Here is a 27,998-nt window from a genome sequence, read left to right as displayed (position 1 = left end):
CAGGTAACTCATAGACAACAGACTCGAATCAGCATTAGACAATAGTAAAACTACAAAGACATACAGGGGGAATCAAGAGCGATCCTGACAACCTCTTAACAGAAGGTCATATGCACAAAGGGGGGAGACCCCAGAGTGGAGCAGGTGGACAGCAGAACGCTTGTATCCCAAGCATGGAGGACTATCAGTATGGGCACCAAGCACTACATCCCAACTGCCAAGGAAACCACAGGGGAATTGGAGTGCCTTCGGAGGCCAAGAACTCTGAGGTCATCCACCCCATTTGGATCTACAACATGGATGGAAGAAGTCCAAATTCTTCCTCGCAGGATCCAAGGTCATCAGAGCAACAGCCAGGAGCCCTGAGTGGTCCACAGAAAGTAAGCTTCCTTCAGAACTAGGGAGAGGAGTTTTCTCTGGTCCTTACTTAGTTCTAACTTTGGATCCCCACCCTCTCCTGCAATGACCATCAGGGTCGCTCTGGAGCCTCTCACCCCAACACACACACACACACACACACACACACACACGAATAAATAGACAGAAAACAACAAGGAAAGCTTAGTACCAGACAGGAAATGGTCAGCGTGGACTCACACATACCTTACTATAGGACACAAAGATTAGTTACTCCTCACTAAGGTATTAAAGATTTCTCTGCACATGCCTCCTAAAACTATTCTGCACTGCAACTGTTGACATATGCCTTGTTAGAGTTATAAGCCAGGTTAGACTATCCTAAAATCTGCCAATCTGCCAAGTTCAGCAAAATTATACTTCAACACTATAAACTGCTAAATACTAAAATGAAAATAGACACGAGACAGTTGAATAGTACCCTATAGCCACTTTAAGGTGTATAGCAGCCAGTTCTGTGTATAAACTAAAATTGAAATGTCAATGAAGCAGTCACAGGATGTGGTTAAGAACTTGCATCTTGTAACATATTGGTTACTCAATACCATGTCAATTAATTCCATAATGTTGTAAATTGTTGTTGCTGTTATGTTGTGGCTTTTAATTGATCGGGATGATATTTGCCAGCTCTGCCTTCAGACCAGAGATGATCTCCCCAAGAAACCATTGAATTTATCTGCTGGACTCTATGCTAGCAATGAAAAATCTTGACTGAATTTGAACTGTAATACTGCACCAAGGTGGAGGAATCCACCATGGGGGGGAGGGTACAGAAAGGGGTTGGGGGAATCCTACAGCCTATGAAACTGTGTCACATAATACAATGTAATTAATAAAAAAAATAAAGTTTGCAAAGGATGTTGGGGTAATTCTGTACCAATTTGGCATGTTAAATTATGGCTCCCTTTTTTGCTTTTGTCTTTCCTTGTTAAAATATGATCTATTAATCACGAAAAAGAATAAAAGCTTAAAGAGTGTTTAAAAATAAAAAGTAGATAAAAAAATAGCATAGAAGTGCTAGCAATGTTGTGTAATAGGCAAAAAATATTCTCCCAAAGAAAGCAAATCAGTTGGAGAAGTCCAGAGAATGCTTCCTCCTAAGAGAAATGTTTGCACTCATCATGAAAATGAACACAGAAAAAATGAAAAGAAAGAATTCACCAAAGCTCAGCTGTGATCTCTACAGCACTGGATCCATGTCTTTTGCCTAGGGAAACCTTGTAGCACTTGGGTAGCTTGCAATTATGTCTTAAATAGGTTTTCTGGAATTACACTCATGCTAGTGCAAGGCTGTCATGTGGGCGACAGTGACTGGAAGAAAAGATGCCAAGGACAGAAAGGCACAGGTGAGGAATCCAAGAACTCACCTGTGAACAGACACCCTGTGCCCAATGCCAGCCACGCTGAAGACAGGGACACCTTGTGGGGGGCCCAGCTTCAGAGTACCATGACATGGATGGTACACTCCACTGTGTCAGGGAGCCTGCCAGATTTTAAAAAATGCTCACTTTTGCAGTTTTGTTCTCCATGTCACCGGAACTGCTCTAAAGAGGCTGGTTCTATGCCTGCCTTTCTCCCTGGACAAAGAAAAAACAGGTACAAAAGACATAAAACACTCCTCCTGGTTATATGCTGTGACACTGAGGGAATTCAAAATCCCAGACATTACAACTCTGAGCAAACTAGACTTCCAACCTGCCTGAGAGCTTTTCCCTTAACTAGCTTCTGGTAATGTAACACCAAATAAAAGACAGTCCATGTCCTTACGGAGTTGAGAGTTTGGGGATCACAGTTATGAAGCAATGTATTAACTTAGTTGCAAAAGATGTCAAGTGCCAGAACCTTGCAAAAAAGAAGAGGAAGGTGTGGGCATGGAAACAGGGAGCTGTCTACCCAGTTCTTCATCTCATCACGAGACCCAACACACAGTTGTTCTCACTGTAAACTAAATGCTAAGAGCATGGCTGTCAGCAAGACCTTCTCTAGTAACAAAGAAAAATTCTGTTAAACAACAGTGTTCTTAGGCAAGACTAGATTTTAAAATTAGAGCAAGAATTACTGACCTTCAGCTGGACTTCATGGGAGAATATGAAGCCACAAAAGCTGTGATGACAATTCCTTAAAAATATCTGAAAAAAAATCTGTTTACTAGTGTGGAGCTTCTACTCAGTGAAGCCTTTGTTCTAGCACCCTTACTTTTTGCCATTTCCTTCTTTCATTATACTTAGTGAACTTTTCTCTGTCCTTTGTCACTGCCAATTAATGACCTTACATCCTGCTCTGCTTATTATTACTCATTAGCTCACTAGGGGTTAGAGTTCCGAGCTCCAGTCACTGGCTTTTCTCCTTCAATGTCTTTATGCCGCTGTTCCCAATGCTGTGTTTCTTTGTATTTTCAGTTAACATTTCAGAAAGAGAAAAATCTAATTTTCTTGAAGACACAAGCATCTCACAGGAAACCACCTCCCATTTCTGTATTTTGGCTGTCCCTAGGTCACATGATCATCTGTTTCAAGTTATCTATGCTGTACAACAAGTTGCCAGAAACTACAGAAGCATACAACAGTCACGTGTTATGCTTATTAACTTCTGCAGGGTAGCAAACGTGACAGAGCTGAGAGGGCTCCCTTGCCTCTGCTGCACTCTGTCTGGGCTCTCCTTGGCACACAGCGAAAGCGGCACATTGGCCATCCGAAGGCTCCCTCCCTCACACTTGAACTGACTGTCTGCAGGAGGACTCAAACTGTTTTCCCTCCCCTCCCTTTCCATCTCCCCTCTCTCTCTCTCTCTCTCTCTCTCTCTCTCTCTCTCTCTCTCTCTCTCTCTCTCTCTCTTCCTCTTTTCTTTCTCTTTCTATATAATCCCTCCAAATTATCTCCCCAGGACAGTAACTTCAAGGTAGTTGACTTCCTGGCTTTTCCTAAAGCTTTTTCTCTTAATCATCAAGTTTTTTCAATCATCAAATTTTGGAAGTCACAAAACCCCATATCCGTTTTAGTCACAGGATTTACTCGCATTCCAGGAAAGCGACTTCTTTCCCTCCTTGCTTCTGTTTTTCTTCTTTCTTATGCTCCAAACAAGCCACCAATTTTTTTTCTTTTTTTAGCTTCAGGTTTTTTTTTTATTGATTTCTTAGGTCTATAATTTATTGCTATTGATTATAAGCATTATGCCATAAAATAGGTCTCTTGAATTTAGGCCTACTATCTGACTGAAATTTATATTCTTTAACAAACATCTCCCCAAATTCTCCATCTGCACCACCCCAACTCCTGAGGAATATAGAAAAGTAAATGTCATAGAAAGAAGAGTCCTAGACTTAGATGGTGTGGTCATCTTCAGACAACACAGGGTCCAGAACAGCACTTGTGCCCCAGGCAAAGCTAAGAGGGAATGATCCATGTGATGCAAAACACAGACACATAAAGCCAAATATCTGTTGATGGCTGTTATTAGGAGGATTGGCATTTGCAAGTGATGCTGAAAGTGAAGTTTTAGTCATGAAGACACATATAGTTTTAACCGCTCCAAGACACACGTGCAATAGAGATTTACAACCCAACAGATTCAAGAATAGGTCACAGCATAGTTTCCCAGAGATATGGAAGACCAGAACCAGAAAAGGCTCAGCGACACTGATGGGGAGGGATAACAAGCTCCTTGTGGAAATTCCAATCTCTTTAGTCATCTCTTTAATAGTTCTCATTGGCCTCACAGATGTAAGTCAGCTCTTACTCTGCAGCTATGTCACAGTCCAGTAGCCCAGATACACAAACTTTGATTATCCCACTATAAAATCAGAAATTACCTGCTTTAGCGATTTTCACCTTCCCCAATATAGCTCATAGTTGTCTAAAAGGATAAATGAATTAAAAGGGGACTTTGTCTTCAGTATAATACAACGTGAGATCACTTTGAGAGAGAAACAACCAAATTATTCCATGTACTGTGGTAGACATCTTTGGATACTTCTCTCATCCCAACCTTCAACTGCCTAATATGTCTTCTGAATTTCAGAACAGAGGCAGAAAAGGTATCCCCTTTAGTCTGGGAGTGGGCAAGCTAGATGTTGCAGATTCTTCAGTGTCCTGACAGAGAAGGAACTCTGTTCATGCTGCTTTCAAAGTAAGTATTCTGCCTGTGTCTTACTTGTATGACTGGCATTTTCTTAATTGCTGCAGTTCAGCTGCAAATTCTCCTACACTAAACCATGGTGAGTTCCCTAATCTACAGGAAGACGAGTACTTTGTATAATGCTATTCTTAAAGAATAGAAAGTAACCAATAAACAATGGTCCCCTAAGTTCTGAGATCTAAATTAATACACTCAAACTAGATTTATAAGAAATGTTAGGTGGTTTGTTTCATTCTTGCTTTCAGCAAATCATCATATTGAAGAGATCATATTATAATGTGTGTGTGTTTGGGAACATAGATTTCTAGATTTCTTCTTTGTCTTGAAGTGATACTTGTTTCCTCCATTAAACTTGAAAGCCATAGACTCCTTATATATAACATGAGAATAGAAGCTTCTCTTTTAGGGCATTTTCCTCCTCTATACTTAATCTCTAAACACAAAATTATGCAAATTGTGGATTGACATTCTATTACAGTTGGTCAGCTAAGCATCTGAAACTCAATTAAGGTAATGATATATTATCAATAGAATAAAAGACAAAGACCACATGGTACAGATAAGTGGAATTGAGAGTCCAGAAATGAACTTGTATTTATGACTGACTGATTTCCAGCGATAGAGCCAGAACAATTCAATGGGAGGAAGTAACCATCTTTTCAACAAACTGCATTGACAACTCCATATCCACTCTAAAGAATGCAGAAAAAATAATGGATGTAGTCATTTCTCCAGATAAATTATACATAGTGCCACAGCAAGTACATGAAAAAGTGTTCCATATCCTAAACCATCAGAGAAGTCCAGATCTTGCCCTCATGACAGATCACTGAATGCTGCAAGGCTGTAATTGCAGTGTCAGTGAGAGTACAGAGATATTACTATCCTCATGTATGAAATCATGCTCATTTACAAATTAAAGCAAGTGCTTTGGAGAACTGGTAGGAGTTCTTAAAAGCTTAAGCACGGATTTGTCATTTGATCCAGTTTTTCTAATAAGAAAAATATATGTTCATGTAAAATTTCAATTGATGCTCATAATAGTATGATCCTTAGCCATTAAAAACTTGAAATTATCTAAATGTCCATCAGCTGATAATGAATAAAATACTGTGTATCTCTAGGCTGAAAACAATTCCAGTCAAAATCCCAACCTAATCCCTACCCCCACCATCACTTCTTTCTAGAAATCAGCAAGCTGATTCTCTGACATATGTGAAAAAGTAGAAATGAGGAAGGAGTTGTGAAAGTGCAGACTGAGCTGCTACTTGCAACTTCCACATCGCCTACTGGAGTGCCTGGTCTGAATTCCAGGTACTCCTCTTCCACACTGGCTTCCCAGTAATGCATCTGGGAAGCAGTGGTTGGTGACCCAAGGACTTGAGTTCTTCCCATCCACGTGGGAGATCTGCATGGAGTTCCTGGTTGCATGGCCTCGTCATGGCTCCTGCTGACGTTTGAATAATGAGCCAGTACATAAAGAGCTCCACCTCTCTGCTTCCCCTCTCTCTCCCCTGTTCTCCCTCTCTCTATAATCATTTTAAGCAGATACATAATTTTTCCTACAAAATCAAAATAAGAATAGTCAAAACTATTTGAGGAATTAGACAGAGGATATTGGTCACACTACCTTATTTCTAGACCCACTATGAAGGTACAGAAAACAAGATAGAGTGTTATTGTGGGAAGGACACACTGATACATAGAACAGAATACACCTCCAGAAATAAGCCCTCACTTCAATGGTTAATTAAATTTTGACAAATGTGTTGATATAAAAGCCTTTTTCAACAAATGGTACAGAAAAATTGCATATCCTTTTAAAATAGATAAATTCTGGTTGAAACTTTACACTGAATAGATAATTCTCCAAAGAAGGTATGCAAATGACAAGCAGACATTAAAAAACCGTAAATCCATTTGACTTTAGGGACATATAAATTAAAACTACAATGAGATGTACTATCTACCTATTAGAATGGCTTTTTAAAATGATACTATCATTTTTATCAATTATGTGTAACAATTGGAATTTATATATTACTTGTCATAATCTAAGATGATATAATCCTATAGAAGGGCCCAGCGGCGTGGCCTAGCGGCTAAAGTCCTCGCCTTGAACACCCCGGGATCCCATATGGGCGCCGGTTCTAATCCCATCCAGCTCCACTGCTTGTGGCCTGGGAAAGCAGTCGAGGATGGCCCAATGCATTGGGACCCTGCACCCGTGTGGGAGACCCGGAAGAGGTTCCTGGTTCCTGGCTTCGGATCGGCGCACACCGGCCCGTTGCGGCTCACTTGGGTAGTGAATCATTGGACGGAAGATCTTCCTCTCTATCTCTCCTCCTCTCTGTATATCTGACTGTAATAAAATAAATAAATCTTAAAAAAATAATAATCCTATAGAAGATTCTGGCTCAATTAAACACAAGCTCACTATATTACCAGAAATCACATTCTTGGATATCAAACAAGAGAACTGAAAATATAACACTACACAAGAACAAGGATATAAATGTTTATATAGGCTTCATTAGCAATCTCCAAAACTAAAAGCTGGCAAAAAGCACTTCAGTTAAGAAATGAGTATTCACAACGAGTGAGGGAACACTCACTTGATGGAAGATATTATGCAAATTGTGGACTGACATTCTATTACAGTTGGTCAGCTAAGCATCTGAAACTCAATTAAGGTAATGATATGCTTGTGGCCTGGGAAAGCAGTCAAGGACGGCCCAAAGATTTGGGACACTGCACCCGTGTGGGAGACCCGGAAGAGGTTCCCGGTTCCCGGCTTCGGATTGGCACAGCACCGGCTGTTGCTTCATTAGCAATCTCCAAAACTAAAAGCTGGCAAAAAGCACTTCAGTTAAGAAATGAGTATGCACAACGAGTGAGGGAACACTCACTTGATGGAAGATATACTTAAAGATATCACTAATACAACATCAAAGATAAAAAAATCACTTTCATGTTACCAAATGAAGGAATCTAAACAAAAAAAGGCTATAATTTATTGTATGATTTTATTCACAGAACAACATTCTTGGCAGAAGAAAATACATCAGCTTTTATGAGGGGCTAGAGGATGTAGTGAAAGTGACTATATACTTATAAATAAAAATGTTTAGATATATACACATTTATATACAAGAAACATGGGGAAGACAGAGGAGGATGGTAACGGAAATTGTCAATATCTTGACTAAAAAATGTGAATTTTACTCTATGTAAATTATAACTTAAAGTATTCGAAAAGTAAGCCAGAGAAGACTATAAAATTTTGCATAAATATATTGTCAAAGTTCATAGACTTCAATGAAAGTTGATTTTATATAATAAAAATATTCATGTTGTTACTCATACTCCTGTTTTAAGTTTCAGCTTTGATAAAATTTATTATGTGATTCAATGAGCTAGGTGAGTTTTGAAGATATCAAAACACATTCACACTGTTAGTGGCAGAGGGGCTTGGAGTGATTGGGGCAGAACAGTGATACATTCCAAAAGAGTTTTAAATAAATCAGTTGGTGACCAATATTTTGCTAGCCTTCTTTGATGTCTAGGGACTTAAAGATCTGCTACTTTATTTCTCGATCCCCCTTAATAATTCAAACATACGTAGGATGGAAAAGTCAACATGCTCACTGAATAAATACATGAAATTGAAATGTGTTCCATTTAATAATGCAGTTCAACTACTAATGGAGATACTCAAAGGATACAACCTCTGTACTGGAAATGTAAACATTTGTGAAAAATGTATATTATGTGTAAACATTATATAGAATGCACGTGGATGTGCTTCTAGTTCAGGTATTAAGGTAAACACCATGTCATCTTCAGTAAAGCTAAAAAAAAAATTCACATTCTTAAATTTTCTATTTTAGACCAAAACTTTACTGAAAGACAAATAAATCTTATATATTGATATTTTATATTCATATCATTATCTGTCTAGTACATTCATCTGAGCAGATCTCAAATTAGAATATCAGGAATGGAAGAGGTTTTTGTTAAGTTATCCTTGTTCTTTATATATCAGGAATCTGAGATTAAAAAAAATAAGGGCGTTGGCAAAGAATAAACAGGTGGTCAATGCCAGAATTGAGACTAAAATCTAAGTGCTAATTTCTTCAAAAGTGCTAAATCATAAAAACAGTTTAAAAAGGCTAACACTGTCTGTCTTTAATGTAGAAAAGTAAATGGACAGTGGGACAAGGCTTAAATGCTTAAATTTATGTTATTTAGGCAAAATATTTACAGTCATGTTGATAAAATTTTAAAAAGACAAAATTCAATTCAGTAATACATAAAATAAAGGTTAAGAGAAACAAACTTACAGGTTACATTCATGTTACCCAAATTAATGCCTATTTTTTATTAGTAACTTTCCATTTTCCCATTTCACTACAGCAGCTGAAAATACACAGCCTTAATTTTAGAATACATGTCCATTCTTGAATGCTAGCTCATCATCATCACAGACAACTTCAAGGGAAACAGCCTAACACTCCGGTAGAGGGTCCTTGGAGAATTGGCAATAAAGTACCTGAGTTTGTTTCTAGATGATTCATGTAATTAAAGTTTAACCTAACTGGACATGGATTGTTACTGGGGCTTCAGTTTTCTGTCATCTTCAGCACACATGGTGGGAAACTTTTCATCACAAAGCATCCCTCCTCAGGACGTAAATGCCTTTGACATTGCTGCGCGATTCTGTCACTGAGGGAATGTGCGCCATCTGTGCCTGCTTAGTTGTGTGGAGAATATTGATTTGACAGAACACAGGAAACAGGAGAAGCCTGAAGGAGTATCTCCATTCCTTTTTTAACCTAGTTATAAGTTATCTGAAGTGTTGCAAACCCACATGAGTTTGAGAAATGAAGACAGCAGAATTATTGTCAGTCTGGGAAAGATTAATTCTGGGAGTTTAGAAAGAGGATGACTTACACAGAAGCTATCTGGGTTCAAAACCAATAATAATCTTTCCCAGCTGTCACAGAGGAGTGAAAAGACAGAGATCCTCTTTTTGGTTGGAATTAGATTGAGATTACTCACAAAGACCTGGGGAAATGAATACAGGCTAGCACGAAGAAGCTACCTTGGATGGCTGTAGTATGCTCTCATTAGAACACTATTGTGCTTAATTCCCAAATAAATGTGCATGTGTAGGTGTGTCATTATGATTCATCTGTCATGCTAGTCTACTATGACATCCAACACCCATGTCAGATTATCAGTGAAGGCTTTTTGTTTCCTCTGACTCACATGTCTAATTTTATAAGCAGTCTTACAATCCCTATTTACAATAAATGTATGTAGCTACTTAACTCACATATTCCCTTCGAAATATTCTCTTCCTTTCTTCCTTCTGTGATCCCATTTCTATTTTTAGAATTAACTGGCATCTCAGAACTAAAGCCTGAAATAATTTTAAATATCTTCCCTTCTTTTGGCACTTATTTGTTCATTGATTCTATTTGCTGAATCTATCTTTAAATCATTCTCTCTCGCTCGCTCGCTCCATCTCTCTTTTAATCATAGACACAATCCAAACCTTTCTTATTCATCATATGTGCACCATGTAAATATCAGCAGCTAGATTCCCTATCCTCAATTCTTCTCCCTTCGGCCTCCTTTAGAGTTCACTTTCCTAGAGAATAATTCCAGGCATGATAGTTTGGCTGTGTCATCAAGATTTGTTTTTTAATAATTCCATGATACACCATACTCCTTCCCTCACATTCCAAACCTTGAACTTCTTTGCTTTGATGATCCCTCTATCTGAAATGTCCACATCCTTTTTTAGGGTTTTATTTGAAAGGCAGAGCGACAGAAAGAGAGACAGAGAGACCTTCTCTTTGTTGGTTCACTTTCCAAAAAAGAGCCAGGAGCCAGGAACTCCATGCAGGTCTCCCATGTGAATAAGAGGGGTTCAAGTACTGATTTCTGATTTTACTGATTTCTCAGGAACACCAGCAGGGAGTTGCATCAGAAACAGAGTAGCCAAGACTTCAACTGGTGCTCTGATATGGGATTCTAGTATTGCAGGTAACAGTTTAACCCACTGCACTATAACAGAATAGAAAGTTCACTTTCTATTTATCTTTTAAGACCTAGATCAAATTTAATCTTCACTGGGTCACACAACTGTGAATAGCCTTTTTGCCACCTAAAAGCTGACGAAAGCAGTTAAAAGTTATCTACCTAAAAATATTATAAAGAGAAATCACAGAATACTTTGCTAACAGTATGTTTGGCTAACAGAATTATAACAGTTCAGACCAATAATGTTAAAAAAAAAAGAACGAGAATGGACATTTGACTTAATGACCGAAACACTAGTGTACATGCACACTCCAATTCATCAGAGCATCTGAGTTCCAGCCCTGGCTCTGTCCTAGTTCTAGTTTCCTGTCCTGGGAGGAAGCCTGTAATGAATCAAGCACTCGCTTACCTACCATCCAGTCCAATTTAATTCCTAATTCCTGGTTTGGGCCTGGGCCAGCCCCAGCCATTACAGACATTCAGAGTGAACCAGCCTTTGGTAACACATACACACACTCTCACACACAACACAAACATGCACACTATCCCTCACCCTCCTCCTATCTCATAATAACTAACTAACTAACTAAATAAATAAATAAATATAAACAGTTTTAAAAGGAAAGAAAGAGTGCCAGCTAGCCTATGTAACTCTTACCCTTAGACACTTTACAAGGAAGACTGAGAAGAAAACCTGGTGTGCCTGAGCCTTCTCCCCGTACCTGGAAGTTTGGGGTAACTGGTTTAAAAAAAAGCAGCAGCAGCAGCAGCAGCACTATTGATTATTAACACATCAAAAGAAAGAGGTCTGGAGAGGGGGAGGAAGGAAGAGAGAGAGGAAGGAAGGAGAAAAGATAAATATGGAGGAATCTGTTCTTAAAACAAATGACTTAATCTGATTTAATCTGCTAGATATCTCTGAAAATATAAACATCAAAGTGTTACGGGATTCAATGGATACAATTGTAAGATTTCCCTGGCAAAAGGAAGTCTGTTTTTTCCCACTCCATTCCCCACATTCTACAACAATCACACCATTTCTTCATAATTCTCTAAATAAGCCATCCCCTTTCATGCTTCTATACCTCTTCAATCTTTTCTTGATTTGGGGGAAGAGTGGAAGAGAAAATTAAATCTTGCTTCATTTTTTAAAAACTATCTCAAATTAGAGTTATATGCCTTTTCAATTTCCTGCCATGTTGGTGCTATCCCTATTGTAATTGCATTCACGTCAGTGTTCTGAGTCCCTGGATTATAGGAACTACTGTTAGTCAATCTTCAGATCACTAGCAGTAGTAGTGTCCAACACTGGATATTTGCTCAATAAATAAAAGAATGAATGGGCGTGGTAGCCTAGCAGCTAAAGTCCTTGCCTTGAATGTGTCAGGATCCCATATGCATGCCAGTTCTCATCCTGGCAGCCCCACTTCCCATCTAGATCCCTGCTTGTGTCCTGGGAAAGCAGATGAGGACAGCCCAAAGCCTTGGAACCCTGCACTGGTGTGGGAGACCTGGAAGAGGCTCTGGGCTCCTGGCTTCAGATTGGCTCAACTCCAGCTGTTGTGGCTGCTTGGGGAGTAAATCATCGAATGGAAGATCTTCCTCTCTGTTTCTCCTCTATATATCTGACTTTGCAATAAAAATGAATAAATCCTTAAAAAAGAATGATTAAAAAATGTTAATGCTACTAACCTTAAGCCTCAGAAGCAGGTGAGGCTCAGAATTTAAATTGTGCCCTTCTGTGTAGACAACTTATCAATAAGAGAGATAATTATTCAAATTCAATCCATCTACTCCAAGACCAACACACACTTTCCAAACAGATTAATCCACGTGAACTTCTCCAACTCATTGAATAATCAAGTTAAGTGACTTCTTAGAGTTTTAATTTTCTTGATTTTTAAAAATCATGAGATACCTTCAGAGAGAGACCAAACTATAACTCACTTTAAATACAAATAGCTACATAAAAATAAGCTTACATATGTGGCACATTTACAGCAACTCATTCAAATAAAGTCAAAATATATAAAAGCAATACTTTGGGAAAGTTACACTCATTCAGAAATTTGTCCTTGACTTTCGGGCCAATAATCGGACTCAATGGGTCTGGGTGAACTAATATTTACTTCAACCACATTTCAGCTTGAAAAAGGAATGTGGCATGTCCCTCAGTGTCTGTGACATTAAGAAAACATAAAAATGATTAATGTAGCATGCTCACCACATCAACTTATTACTTTAGCCAAGCACAAGAACTATATGACTGTGCTTCAACACAAATTGATTATTTCAGGTTACCTCAGATTGTTTTAAGAGCTTGGAAGCAGAGTAATGGCAGAAAAATCTCACATCCATATTGTAAACTGATTAGCCATGTAACACATTTCACGATTGATTCCAGCTGTAGCTAAGGCATGGCTCTTGAGCAATTCCAAGAAGCGCTGTCAGCTATCAACACCATCCCTCTAAACAGCAGGACCATTGACAGAGATAAGAAAAACTGCTATTTCTACTTACACCAGAATGGGAGGAAGCATGGCAAGTTTGCTAAAGATTGAAGAAAACAATTCCTAAGGAATCCTTTGGCCCCAATCATAAAGGCATGAACTCCCTCAGTATTGTTTTATTTACCATGCCATATGACACGTGCTATTTGGGGAATGTTGAGTCCAAGCCATGTGGATCATTGGGGTGAAGCATATAAGCCACATGTGTTCTTGCCTTATGCTCTTTTTAAGCATTGTCCTTCTGTACTAATTATAAAGAAACATTATATGATTTGCTGCCAATATATGCAGAACTGTTGGAGTGTGATGTCATTTTTGTCCAAAATTAGATTGCATAAATTCAGAAACCCTAACCTGAGATCATTCTGTTTTGCAGATTACTAGATTTACATATTAATAACTCCTAGGATATTTTTTTCTTTTCACCAGCTCTGATTGCAACAATAATTTATGACTTGGAATCTTTTGAAATCCACATGCAATGATTGAGTGCTTAAAACTTGGAGCCTTGCCACACTGTCACAGAGACACTTAAGCAGACACAAATTTAAAATGTTGGGCCTCTGCATTTCATTCTGTGCCCCCACAGGATGATTTCCACTTTATTTAATATTCATATATACTTACACACTCCCAGAAAAACCCAAGGCCAAATTATAGCTACAGCAGTGTATTTATGGCCCATTGGTTCTAAATGTGTTCATTATTTGATTCACATTCAGCTTTACTGTGGTATATACGTAAAAATGAAGACATTTTCTTCTTGGATTCAACTTGCCAATTTCCATAGTAAACTGTGAATCAGAGAAGGGGGGGAAGCACAAATGTAGTTTCGGTGTATATTCATGCTCTGAGTTATGGTGTTGAGGTGTCTGACTTTCTCAGAAAAATCAGATTCTTCTGCAGAGAGAAGGAATTGGTAAAATTTTGATTCACTCAAATCATGTTTATAACTTTGGTGTATTCCTCAACTGAATGTAAAAATTTTTGTCCCACGCATATGTTTTATGCGCAATTGAAGAGCTATTTCAAGGAACACATTAAATACAAATCTCTCTTGGCTTCATCCAACAACAAAATGAATGGGAGTGTGTTTCCCCCGAAAAAAAAGGGCTCCTCAAAGATGCATAGTGTACTTGGACAATGTTTAAGGTTGGATTAGGGGTGAAGCCTCCAGCCAGGATATAACAGAGTTAAGAATGAAGACACTTGGGAGACTAAAGTGGAAATTGTGTTCTAAAATTTCTCTATGTTGTATTAATTCCACACATTGTTTTTAAATAGCTGCTCTGTCACAATAAAAGTTACTACAAGGAATGCTGAATGTAAAATCTATGCATATGTCTTTATCTTATCAAGGAAGTTTAGGGCACACCCACGAGCATAACACAGGGCAGTATGTAACTGCATCCGGAGAAAATGCAAACAAATGCTGTGGAGTTCAGAGATCAGAAACACATCATTTTCATTCCAGCAAGTAATAAAAGGCTTTGCAGAATATACAAGTATTCAATAAAGATGGGTTTAAATGAGAACCAAGCTTGATAGTTTGAGGAAGGAGATGATTATCTAGTTAGCTCAGGAACAAAAATAGTTCATGGTCACAGGGAGAGAGGCAAGAATAGGGAATATTATGTAGCTTAGATACTTTGGGAACTTAACAAAAAGGAGATCACAGGGATACACTATTTGAACTTTTCTGTATTCATATTGGAAAGAGCTTAAAAACTCTTCAAGATTCTTTTTTGCTAATAATAAATAACAAGTGCAGGTGAGGATGTGGGGGGAAAAAGGTTCCATAATCCCACTGTTGGTGGAAACGTACATTAATAACACTTTGCAAGTCAGTCTGGATAGTCATAAGACAATTAAGAACTAATTCCTTTTGATACCAGCACATCCACTTCTGCAGTACTCTATGGGGTATGTCAATAGTTCTCCAGGTCTCCACATCTTAGGCCATTTGAAAGTGTTCGCTGTACACCACAATGGGCACAGTACATCATGTACCATGATGGATATAAGTTCTAGGAACAAGTTGCAGGAGTCAAACATTGACCACACAACTCAGGCATGTGATTGTGGGAAAATCACCCTGTGCCCCTTGGCTTAGCTCATTTATAAAACAAGAGTTGTATAGGGGCTCATCAATACAGATTTAAGAACTAAATGAGGCAGTACATGAGAGCAAGTATTTAAACTTCATTGGGGAAATAGTGAATTATCAATAAATACTGGTTAGTATTTCCAACCAAATAATGAACACTAGACTTAGTCCCACAGTATTGCAAAGGGAAATTAGTGTATATAATACAAGAAGCTGATGCACTGATTTGGGGCACCGTGGGACATGTGGATGCATCTTCCTTTTTCTCTCCTGAAATTCTACTTTGTTTCTATGCAAGTGACCACCTTTTCTCATAGAATATGTGACTTCCCAAGAGACTGACAAAAAGCCAAAGGTGAAGCATTAAAAAATGGAGTCTTTAATTCCTCCAGTGAGATCATAAATCATTTGCAGAACACAAAATGAAGTCCAGTCCTAATGACAGAAAAAGGAGTATCATTATCTTTGCAAACCCCTTTTTATCATCATGTGAAACTTTCATCTGCTTTAAGTGGTAGAACTGTTCATTTTTGTGAGAGCTTAGCTTTGTAATAATGAGATAAGAAACATGTGGTGATGCCCAGAAGGTCAAGAAATGGTGGGGAAGCATAGACAGAGAGCCATTCCAGCAGTTGAAAACACAGGACCTCTTATTTGAAATGACCATTAAATTCTCTGCCTTAAGTACCGGTTGTGAATTGTAATTTTGTTCAGATTACATTGTGTGGGTTGGAGTTTGGTTGAGCTTGCTCAGAAAACCTGATGCCCAGAACACCACCATTCGTATTACTAGTGCTAGCTTTGGTTCATGTGCAGTGACTCCCTAAAGGACAAGCTAGCTGGGTGTTAATATGTAGTAGATGGCTATAAAATTATCAAAAAGGAAGATATTAACTTGCATAGTTTAGTATTAGCCATAAATATTTTGCAAATGAGAGCATCCAAAACAACACCTACATCTTTTGCTGAAAATTTGTGCTAAATGTGGTTTATTATAATACCACATTAATTCAGTTTCAGCTCCAATGCATTGCCATGAGTTTATAAAAATGTGTATGTTTCTTCTAGTAACAACATGGTACTAAAAATCAAAGGACATAACTAGCTATATGAAAAAATACCGTGATTTTTCTGGTAATTTCAGTATTCTAAGGATTCATTAAGAATGCCTGAGAGAAGAAAGATCATTTCAGAAATCCTTTCAGATGACTGAAAACTTCTCCTTATTTTACTGTAACAGGCAGCACTCAAAGTTGGCATATTTGATATTGATTTTCTTTCGGTGATAATATTCCTTGGTACTCATCATGTTTCAGATCTTTGATCTCAGTGTGGTCTTCTCCTTGATTTTCCAATGTTAAACAAGAATAAACATTTTATGTAGTAAAGGGATGCCTGTTTTTTAAGCCACTGGTTTCTTTACTTGGCACGTGAGCTCAAAGCTGAAGATTATACATTTCTATGGCTCTTAGAGATGACTTTAGCATTCATACATCATCAGTCTTTATGCTGTGTTCCTTAATTCATGCTACTGCGTATATTGGGAAGGCATGAAGAATGAGACAGATGAAAGTATCCAATGCAAAAACTCTGAATCTTTACGATGCAGAAAGATACCACAGAGGACCACAAAATTCACATTCTAAGTCCCTTCAGTAAGCATAAGTCATCAATGTTTATTGTCAGTTTACGTACCACAAGTGGCTGTGGGGGCCAGATCAAGTCCAAAGCGAACACATAATTATATACATGTATACATACTCAGTGGAGAAAATGAACCCAGTAATTAATATATGAGTTTATATTAACTTAATCTTATGAGAATAATAAGGATGGATTAAGAAAAGAAAAAAAAATGCCACTTAGAGCCCATGTAAAGAGATTTGGATATATAGAAACATAGGACGTAACAATGAAAAGGAAAAGCAAAAACAAAGTTGACAGTCAGTCTCTATACAATTGTGATCATTTAAATGGGTAAAAGTCATATTAATGTCTTAAAATTTGATCAATACATTCAGTTAAAACCACAAACATGAAATGAAAGAAAATTCTGGAAGTTATACATGTACTACTATACATTTATTTCCCTTTGCTTGATAGCACTGAGCAAAAAGTAATGCCCTTTTTATGGATTCAATTCCCAAATATTTTTTGGATTCAACTCGCAAATATTTGAATACGCTGGGATCCAATGTGGGCACCAGCTTGCATACCAGCTGTTCACTTACATTCTAGGTCCTTGCTTGTGGCCTGGGAGGGCCATAGAGGACAACCAAGATCTTGGGACCCTGCACTCTTGTGGGAGATCCAGAAGAGGCTCCTGGACCCTGGCTTTGGATCAGCTCAGCTCCAACCACTGAAGCCACTTGAGGAGTAAACCAGCAGATGGAAGATCTTTCTTTCTGTCCTTCTCTCTTTCCAATAAAAGCAAATGAATCTTTAACAACAAAAAAAAGTTTTCTTCATCTAATTTTATGCCCTGTCAATAAAATGCCCATCAATGTTGAGGAAAACTAGAAATTATTTTAGAAATCAGGTGATGAAATTTGTGAGATGACCAAAGAAAATGTCAAAAATCAATGACAGAAAGAGCTTGAGCAGAATTACGAAAATAGCTCAAACCAGATCTTAAAAATACATCATTGAGCTAGAAAGGAATAAACAGGTATACCAACAGAACAGAAAAGACACTAAAGAAATGCAGAGACTCCTGTACGAGTTCAACAAATGATAAGGTAACACTTCATATCAGTGAGGGGCAAATGGATTATTCAGCAAAAGTTGAGCTTAACACTTACTTATTAACCCCAGTTGTAGACAATGGCCTAGGTTGCATTATACCTAGGCAAGTGTTACACTGCTGGAAGCAAAGCAACTAATAGCTGCTGGACATCTTGGGCCTGGGGAATGCCAAATTTGTGTGTACTATACCACTGAGCTAGCACAGTTGCTTAATCTTTGGGATTTTTTTTGTTTGTTTTGTTTTGTTTTGTTTTTTTAGCTATGGGGAGGGAGCGGCAGATGCCAGCATGCCAGCAGACAAGGTCTGGGGACCCATGAATGAGTGTGCATATGCCTCAGGGAGGCAGACAGGGCCCCAGGCCAGCAGGGTACACCACCAGAGAACTTGGCATGGGGATCTGCGTTCTCGCAGGTATGGAGGGATGTGGAGTCCTCGAGGAAACAGGTCTGGAGATGTAAAGGACTGCTGAGGGAGAACGTGACAAGTGAGGAGTGACTTCTGGAGTACTTCTACCAATGGCTACTGTACTTGCAGGTCAATTAGGGGACTGGGACCAGGTGGGTTAGACAAAGGAAACCAGAGGAACTATTGGAGTGAAACCACTGCATTTGCCCATGTGGGAAACCTGAGCTGGGCTTGTTGGTATCAATCACTACCTACTAGCACACATGAAAGCCATGTCTCGGGCCTGTCAGGCAGGGCTCGATCACAGTACCTGCCAGTAGGTGTCAAAACAGACAATAGACCACATCAGGCTGGGCCATGATACCAACCAGAACATGAGAAAGCCAAGTCTGGGAGCAGATTCTGTGGGGAAGTATGGGCTCACATGTGGGACTGCCATACTAGCTAGTTTGCTCAATGGTTGAGGGATATCGGACTGAGCCAGGCATGACCATGGAATTCACCAACAATCTTGAGTGCTGGGAATGGGCTGGGCAAGTCCAGGCTGTAGCACCTGCAGGCACACACAAAAATTGGGTTTGGGGTAGGCCAAGCTGCAACATCCAGAAGCACACGCAAAGGCTGAGACTGGGGGCCTAATATTGACTAGTGCATGTGAGATCTGGATCTGGGATTGGGCTTAGTGGGGGGTCTGGGGGAACTCCCCTGCTTGGACACAGCTCCTGGTGGTAAGCATGTGAGTCAGGGCTGGCTGTTGGTCATGCCAGACAGGGCTGCTTCTCTTGTTGACAGGTGTGTAGGTAGGCCCAGGGGTGGTGGTGGGGTGGCAAATAGGGCAGGGCCAGGCCAAACCATAGCATACTGGCATACATTGGAGCCAGGTTGGAATGTGGGTCATGCTGGGCTAGGCTAGACTATCACACCTACCAGTTTGCATGAAAGTCAAGGATGGAGGCAGGCTGGGCAGGGCTAGGTTGCAAAACCTACCAGTAAGAGTTGTGACTGGAACAGGATAGGGCAGGTGAGGCTGTAGCATCTGATAGCAAAGGCCAAGCTCGGTGGTGGGTTATACAGGGCTGGGTCAGAGCAGCCACCAACCTGGGCAAGAACAGTGACAGTGAGAGGATCTAATTGGAGATATAAAGGGGTGACCCTGCTGGGCTGTGGTTCCCACTGGTGCATGCAGGAGCTGGAATGCGAGTAGTGAACTGAGCTGAACATAGCTCTAGCATCCCTTAGTACGGATGTGGACTGGGCATGGGGTGTGCCAGACTAGGCTATGCACCAGCACACACTTGTGCTCACAAGAGCCAGTGCAGGTGTGGGACAAGCTAGGGTATGTTTCTGCACCTGATGAACCATGCAAAAGCTGGGTCTGGCGGTAAACCAGTGGGACTGGACTATAGCATTCAATAGTAACAGCTAGAACGTGCGTGTGGGGGTGCTGGTTGGGCAAAACCATTGTACCTTCTATGTTTTGAAACTGACTGCCCCAGCAACAGAATACAACACTACAGATCTAACAGACAGGAAAAGCCAGAAAGAAACCCACCATCTCTATCCTAGTTGAGTGCAGAAAGAGAAAAGTAGGAGAAATCAAGAATCAGACTCAAGTATCCTAGTTTCTAGCCCCTGAACTGCAATCTCAGACAGGAATGAGATTTTAGCATGGAGAAGGGAAACAAGCAAAAGAGGCGTGTTCCCTGCTTCTAAACTGAAACTCTGGGGGACAAAAGAGAGAGACAGAAAGATGAAAAGGTAGAAATTGTCATCTAGAGTAGAAAGGATGACAGATCCCTGAGTTAGGAGGGTCTCAGCTTCTGTTTGAGACTGAAGTATTTTGAATACAGCAGAATGGAAAGAATAAGCCGCAGGTAAGAGAAAGCTATTCTAAACTTTAGCATTTATGCGAAATTGCATAATCAAGAGTCTGTTTAAAGCAGAAATATCTGATATACATTCATTAAAAAGTTTAAGTTCACAGAAGACTAAATCAATGAACAACCCATTCCTAAAATGACAGGACCAAAGTACCACCCATACATATTAAACCTGAACGTAAATGGCTTAAACTCATCAATCAAACGTCATGGATTAATAAACTGGATTAACAAACAAAACCCATCTATTTGTTGCCTATAGGAGACACATTTCACCAGCAAAAATCAGCGGAAACTGCATCTCATGGATTTGTTTTTTGTTTTGTTGTTGTTGTTAGTTTCATCTCTTCAAAACAGTTTCTTCTGATCAAATACTTCAGTGACTCATAGATCATGCAGAAGCATCATTTTCTTCAAGAGGGTTCTTGATTTTCTTTTTCATTTCTTCAGCAACACATTAGTCATTCAGTAGCATGTTATTTAACTTGATGGTGTTGTTAATTTCTTTTTTCTTCCTGTTGTTGATTTTGTTTTGTGGCTTTTCATTTAAAGGGATGTATAATAGCTGTGAAATGGAGACTGTCATATCTAGTAGCATGTTATTTAACTTCATGGCACTGTAAACTTCTATTTTTCCTCCTGCTGTTGATTTTGTATTGTGGCTTTTCATTTAACAGAATGTATAGTAACTGTGTAATGGAGACTATAATATCCAGATATCAGGATACAATGCAGCATGCATTTCTACTTCCAGACATAGATGTACTTACAATGAAACTGTTCACTGTATCTTGACAATAGGATGCTGTACTCTCTGCCATTGTCCATGCCCATATTGATGGACATATGACTATGTATGAAGAACTATACTATAGTAATGATATAGGAGAACTCAGTGAGTGGGGAGGGATTTGGGGAGGGAATAGGGGAAATCCCAGGGCCTATGGAACTGTATCATAAAATGATAATAATAAAAAGAAGTAAAATTTAGAAAAAGTTTAAGTTCTTCCTCACTACCACACCCTTCCCTAAGTAGGAGTTCATGAAAAAAAAAATTGACTAGTTACAGGAAATTGAATAAATTAAACTTTTCATCTTTGTTGTGACTTTCCATCATACAAAAAGTTCTTTCAATGTAATCAAAGAGAAAAGGCAAAAATGAGCTAAGAATATAACTGACTTACAAAGCAAGAAATTTCAAACTTTCAGAAACAAAGTCATTTAACAATTTTTAGTGAGGGCACATAATGAAAGCAACATGCATTTGTCTATAAAACTATTAGCACTGGATTTTTAAAAATTATTTATCTCAGGGTGCAGATGTTGAGTGGTATACAACAGTAAATGCCTCTGGGACAATTTAGCAAGATACTTTACAAGTTTTAAAATCTCCTTTCTGAGATTTTTTTCAAGAAAATTATGGAGAATATATGTGACCATCTACCTGTAACCATTTTTTTTACCATTATTGTTACTGACAGCACAGAATTGGTAAAATATAGTTCTCCTATAAAAACATAATTAAAATATCTTTGAAGTAAGGCTACTGACCAAAAGAATTTCACACTATATTGCTATGAATAGCAGATTAGAAAATGATGAATGCTTAAAAACACATTTTAGTCATATCTATATAATTTAGATTAAACAAAACAAAGTACCAATGATTTGACTTATTTATTGTGTGTATAAAGGAGAAGAGATATTTAAAATTCATTAGCAATATTTTATTTTCAATGATAATAGTTTCATTTCTCCTTTGGGCGTTTGGGAAAAAACTACTTTAGTTGTCCCTTTTAATTATTAGAATCACTGTGGTCATAATGGATAGCATTAACAAAGCACACACTGTGCCAAGAACAGAGCTGAGTGCATATTCATGCATTTAATCCTCATAACCACATATGAGAGTACTGTGATTACTATCTGCCCTGTTTTATTGATGAGGACATTAAACAACAGAGCTGCTGAATAAATTTCACAAGGCCATCAACCAGAAAAATGATAGAGCAGAGCTTAAATGTGAGCCACACGCATCCAGAGGCTGTTTATATAAGCAGTACACTACTGACCTTCTCCGATACAAAGGTCACTGGAAGGCCAATACACATGTGATGCTGAGAAAAGGGAATGATGGCTATGTGTGTTTTGGCCTGCAAAGTCTCACACTTGATGAAAAAAGGCAGGTTCCAACATACACCAGGTGCTTAATAATGCCCATGAATTCTCATAGGTGTCAAGATCATTTCTAGATGAAAAAGAAAGAAGATCAAAACTCAAGTAGATCTGATGAACTGGATGTTTCCAGGCTAAGACCTGGTTGGGGGAAAAACAATGGGAACTGGGAACAATCCAAAGCAGTCACATCCAGCCTAGTATGGTTGACTGCCCTCTCTCAACACTTACCTAACAAACCAGAGGTGTTGGCTTTAAGGACTGCGGAACTCATGTTTGGTTAACCTACCTGAGTATACCTAGAGCACACACTGGAAAGGAAAGAAAAGGAGAGTGTGTGTGTGCAAGCTGAAAAATAATTGCAGATGCTTCTAAGTCTGGACTTACTAGTTTGATACAGGTGTGTGTCCACTCTTGTTGAAGAATTGCTATGGGAGTAAAAAGGTAAGGTGTGTGGAGTATGTTGATTACTCTCTAATTTCTGCACAAAGCTTAAATCCACAGAGAGTTCGGAGGGCTTGAATCAGAACCCTTAATATTCCTGCCCACAACTTATAAACACCAAAGGACAATGAAAAATCAGGGTTTCACACGACAGGCATGTGGGAGTTGGGAAATGCCACAACCTAAATATCAGGAAAGGCAGCCTTTTGTTAATGTCACAGATTAGCCATCCATGGGGACTTCTGTTTCATACATATATTTATGTGAGTTGGGCAGGTGGGAGAGGAGTCATCTATGGACAAGTATAAAAGTCCATAAGAAAGAGTTAAAAACAATGCAATAAGTAAGCATAGTTGTTGGGTGGGTGGGATTCTTACTATTTTAGATATTCTTTTTCTGTATTTTCTGATTGGAAAATGCAGAGTTCTTAATACCAAAAAAAGCAACTTTATTTTAGCACAAGTAACATTTACTGAAATTCCAGTTAATGTACATCTAGTTGTTTTTAAATTTTTCTCATTATTTTCAATAAAAGCGGGTACTCTGTAACTCACACTGTATCTAAAATGAACATATTTTCCTTTGCCCTTTGATAAGACTCACAATTGCAATGGTCTTTTATTTTTCAGTTGAGTTTCTTCGTTCAATGAATATGGCACAGAAAATTCACATTCTATAGCAGAAACACATTTGTAGATCAGGCATAAAATGCTATTTGGGTGATTAAAGATTTACTATTTGAAACTTTTATTGAATGCCCAAACAGGCAACAAAATCAAAAAATTAAATCAGATTTGTGAAATGGTGATATTAAATGCTGGGCTACAAAATGCCTATGGCTTTCTCAAGACATTAAGTTATTGGCCAACAACCAAGTTCCTACTCTGGCAGAGCAATTAATGTAAATGAGAGAACTTTATTCATGTTTCAATTTAGACCCTCTTTCTTTCATTCTAAAAGAACAGTGTGGGGGGGATTTATAACATTAATTAACCAGTAGATAAACTTTTATGTTTTGCCTGCAACGACTACTGCAAGAAAGAATCCTACACCTCCAGTCAATGACTAAAACTCTTAAATCCCCATGAACCAGGTAACACAGCACTTGTAGAATAAACAACTTGATGTATGCTACAATACCACTGCAACAACCCTGATTAATAAAATCAGTCCTTATTAGTGATATATTCACAATGATTATATTGCATGGATTCTCAAGAAGAATTGAAAGATCAATGGACCCACATTTGTCACTGTGTAGTTTAAGCCATACCTTGAGGCTACTGAGCGCAAGAGTTATAAACCTAATGGCAACCAATACCAAGAATAGAATGCAAGCTTCATTTTCCCCTAAAGTTTTACATCTTTTAAATCAGCAAGTTTTAAAATTCACTAGACAATGTTTCACCTTATCCAATTTTCAACTTATTTTAGATTAAAAAGCACTAAAGTCACTCTTTATGACGTATATATGTAAAAGCAGAATCACCATCTGCTGTTCCACTCCCAGTGGCCAGACCTGGGCCACTCCGAAGCTAGGGCCAGGAGCTTCTTCCGCATCTCTCCTGTGGGTGCAAGTCCAGGCACTTAGGCCATCTTACACTGCTTTCCCAGGCACAACCATGAGAAACTGGATGGAAAGTGGGGCAGCCAGGACTTTACCCACAATGCCACAGTACTGGCACCCTAAAATCATTCTTTATTATCAGGCTTTACTATTAAACAATTTTTACCAAATAAATTTCTGGTATTTATTTTCATTCATTCACTAATTTGGGGTTATTCTCGTTTGTCAGACACTATCTTAATTATATGATTAAGCAATTTATTTCAAAGTTCTCCAATAATAGAATAAAAAGATACGTAGATGCAGGTGTGTATGTATAAATATACATATACTTTCATAACATATATATGAGGATACTTCAGAAAATTGAATTAAAAATAAGTCTGGGTCTGATTCTGTGGCAGAACAGATTAAGCCTCCATCTGAGGATTTAGCATCCTATATGAGCACTTGTTCAGATCTCAGCCACTCCACTTCCTAGCCAGTCTGGAAAAAGTTCTTCTGCCACTGTACCCACATGGGAGACCTGGAAGAAACTCCTGGATCCCATTTTCAACTGTGTCCAGCCCTAGTCGTTGTAGTCATTTGAAAATTTGAAAAGTGAACCAGCAAATGGAAGATTTCTCTCTCTCCCTCCCCCCGCTCTCTGTGTATCTGTGTAACTGCTTTTCAAAAAAATAAAATTAATCTTTGAGAAACATTTTTGGCTAAAAAAGATTAAAAAACAGATACATAAAGTGGTGTTTAAAAAGCTCATGGAGGGGCTGGCGGCGTGGCCTAGCGGCTAAAGTCCTCGCCTCGAACGCACCAGGATCCCATATGGGCGCCGGTTCTAGTCCCTGCAGCTCCACTTCCCATCCAGCTCCCTGCTTGTGGCCTGGGAAAGCAGTCGAGGATGGCCCAATGCATTGGGACCCTACACCCATGTGGGAGACCTGGAAGAGGTTCCAGGTTCCTGGTTCCTGGCATCGGATCGGCGCAGCACCAGCCGTTGTGGCTGACTTGGGGAGTGAATCATCGGACGGATGATCTTCCTCTCTGTCTCTGCTCCTCTCTGAATATCTGACTTTGTAACAAAATAAATAAATCTTTTAAAAAAAAGCTCATGGAAATACACCTTATGAATAATGTATGCATTAATTTCAAGACATATGTATATAATCTTACTGTGCTGAAATGATCCTCAGAGGGACTTAGAAAACTAAGACATCTTAACACCCCAAGTGACTTGGAAGATCTATTAACCCATATCTGTCATTTTATAGGCGAGGAAACAATGGGAGAGAGATATATTTTGAGGAATTAGCTCACAGAACTGTGGCAACTGGGTGAGTCACAGTCTAGTGGGGTGAGCCAAAGGGCTGGAGATTCCAGGAAGAGGCAGCTGGAGCCTATACGTTTCTGCTGGCAGAACTCTCTCTTGCCAGCCAGGTGAGTGTTTTAGTTAAGCCTTCAATGGATTGAATGAAGTTCTCTCACATTATGGAGAGCAATCCTCTTTACTCCATTTCTATCCATTTCAATGTTAACTTTATCCGAAAGAACATGCACAGAAACTTTAAGAATAATGTTTGACCAAAAGCTGATAAAAGCATATCTGACCGTCATCTGGCTCCATCAAGCTGTCACAAAACCCACCACCATAAGGAAAATCACCATTTGGCCAGGAGTTGTTCAGGTGTGGCTTTAAACCATAAGAATGAGCTTATGATTTATTTATCCCTGGAAATTCCTGACTCAATGACTGCTCATTCTCTTGAGGGTACCAATATGCAGGGGACAACTTCTTCACTTTCATGCTGGAGACTCACAAAGAGCTATGAACATCCTTCCATAAATAATAATCTTACCACAAACTTCAGGAAACTCCAGACTCCTGAATGTTTCTGCGTGAAGTCACAGCACTCAGGTTCCAATATAAGTGGCCAGGGAATGTTATGATCCAGCAAAGCTTGTCTAGGGCATCTTCCCAATGGCAGACCAAGGGCAACTGGGACTCTTCATTCCCAAACCAGAGCTAATTTTGATGTTTGTCAGCCCATAATTGTTGGATGTCTTCTGAAAGGCCTGCAAGTTAGAGGAAAAAAGAAAAAAAAACACTAGTATAGAATATCTTAATTTTAAAAAAAAAAGTATGGGAGGGGCAGGGAAGCCAAGGTCAAAGCTGTCCTTTAGGAAGACTCAGTTTGTCTAGCTTATAAGGAAGTATGGTCATCATTCCAGACCACCCAGGGTTGGGTAGCAGCCAATTTCACATGTGCAAAAAACTTCTGGGAAGCACGGTGAAAAGCTTGATTATTTCTCTCCTAGTCTTCTTACCACACTTCCAAATCCTACAGAACTCTAGGTCAATTTATGTAAGTTTCTTTGAAGATGTGTTTATACATGAGATAGAAATTGAGCATTTACATAAACTACTTTTAGTCTTTGGCAGTGGAAATTTGACTTCCACTTCCCCCCAAGTACCAAACTAACAAAACATATTCATCTTTCAAACATGAACTTCACCAAAGACAAATCACACACTAAACGATACTATATCTGAAGGTGTTTCCAGATTATTTAGAACTCCTGGAACTCCAAAATGAACACAGATTTCACAGTTTGTTTCCGCAGCCTGTTTAAAATGCTTCACCCACCCCCAGGCTTTAAGGAGCATAACAGATGATCCTGTTGCATACACTCCAGCTAGTTACAGTAGAGTATCATGATTCCCATAAAGTCTGCCCTGTTTTCAAGTTTGTCAAAACAAAGACCACTTGACTGTCATGTGATCACTTGGTATCTCGAATGGAAAAGATATTAAGACAAATAACAAACCGAGTCTGCCGAAAGTATTAAAATCCTGAAAGAATTTCTATGATAGTATGAAAATTTGAATGCCTTAGATAGCAATAGTTTTAGTGGGTGGTTCTTGGGAAAATATGTACTTTATGTAGGTAAATCACTTTTTTTCCTTTTTCAAAGCAAAAAGCTGTTGGTTAAATAATTTGGTTTGACTCATGTTAGAGTTTGCCTGAATATTCACCTCTAATGCACCCAGTGAATGGTTAGTTGCTAGCACAATTCATTTCCAAAGGCATAAGCATGTACCTCAAAATTTCTCACTATGTTTTTCTAGGAGTGATATCTAAAAGCTCTCAGAAATATTCTAATACTTTTATCACTTTATTCCTTGGACTCTAAACAAGACCATCTTCAATCAAAAAGTTATTTTAAACTTGAATAAAGAAGATAATGAACTTTAAAGAATATGTCTGTGTTGTTCATATGAATACAAGAAGTTCTATACTGCTATAAAAGTGATGGAGGTACTCAACGACGGCCAAACATGTCAATTACTATAATTATAAGTGAGTAGTTACTCTGCATTACAATAAACCTTTTAAGATTGCTGCTGTTGAAGAATTAAACATATAAACCAACACAGTATTTGCCTACATATGTGAAAGTTGAATAAATTTAACAGCCATTTAGCACTAGCTTAGATTCCAATGTCAAAAATGTGGCTATGGTAAATTTTTGGTTTCTTTCTATTTGAGATTTATGTGAACTGAAGTAG

General features: G+C 38.7%; 1 long non-coding RNA gene across 1 annotated transcript in view; it reads right to left on the bottom strand.

The window, feature by feature from the left end:
* The window catches only part of LOC131480382 (uncharacterized), a 159,157-nt gene that overhangs the window by 18,045 nt on the left and 113,114 nt on the right, over positions 1-27,998 (bottom strand). Inside the window, exon 2 of the long non-coding RNA XR_009245470.1 lies at positions 26,287-26,503. This is a non-coding gene — a long non-coding RNA (uncharacterized LOC131480382). The remainder of the gene's footprint in view (positions 1-26,286; positions 26,504-27,998) is intronic.

This window comes from Ochotona princeps, chromosome 5 (assembly GCF_030435755.1).
Source record: "Ochotona princeps isolate mOchPri1 chromosome 5, mOchPri1.hap1, whole genome shotgun sequence".
Classification (NCBI taxonomy): Eukaryota; Metazoa; Chordata; class Mammalia; order Lagomorpha; family Ochotonidae; genus Ochotona; species Ochotona princeps.
The sequence above is the reverse complement of the archived record's forward strand: the minus strand, read 5'-3'. Positions and strand labels throughout refer to the sequence as shown.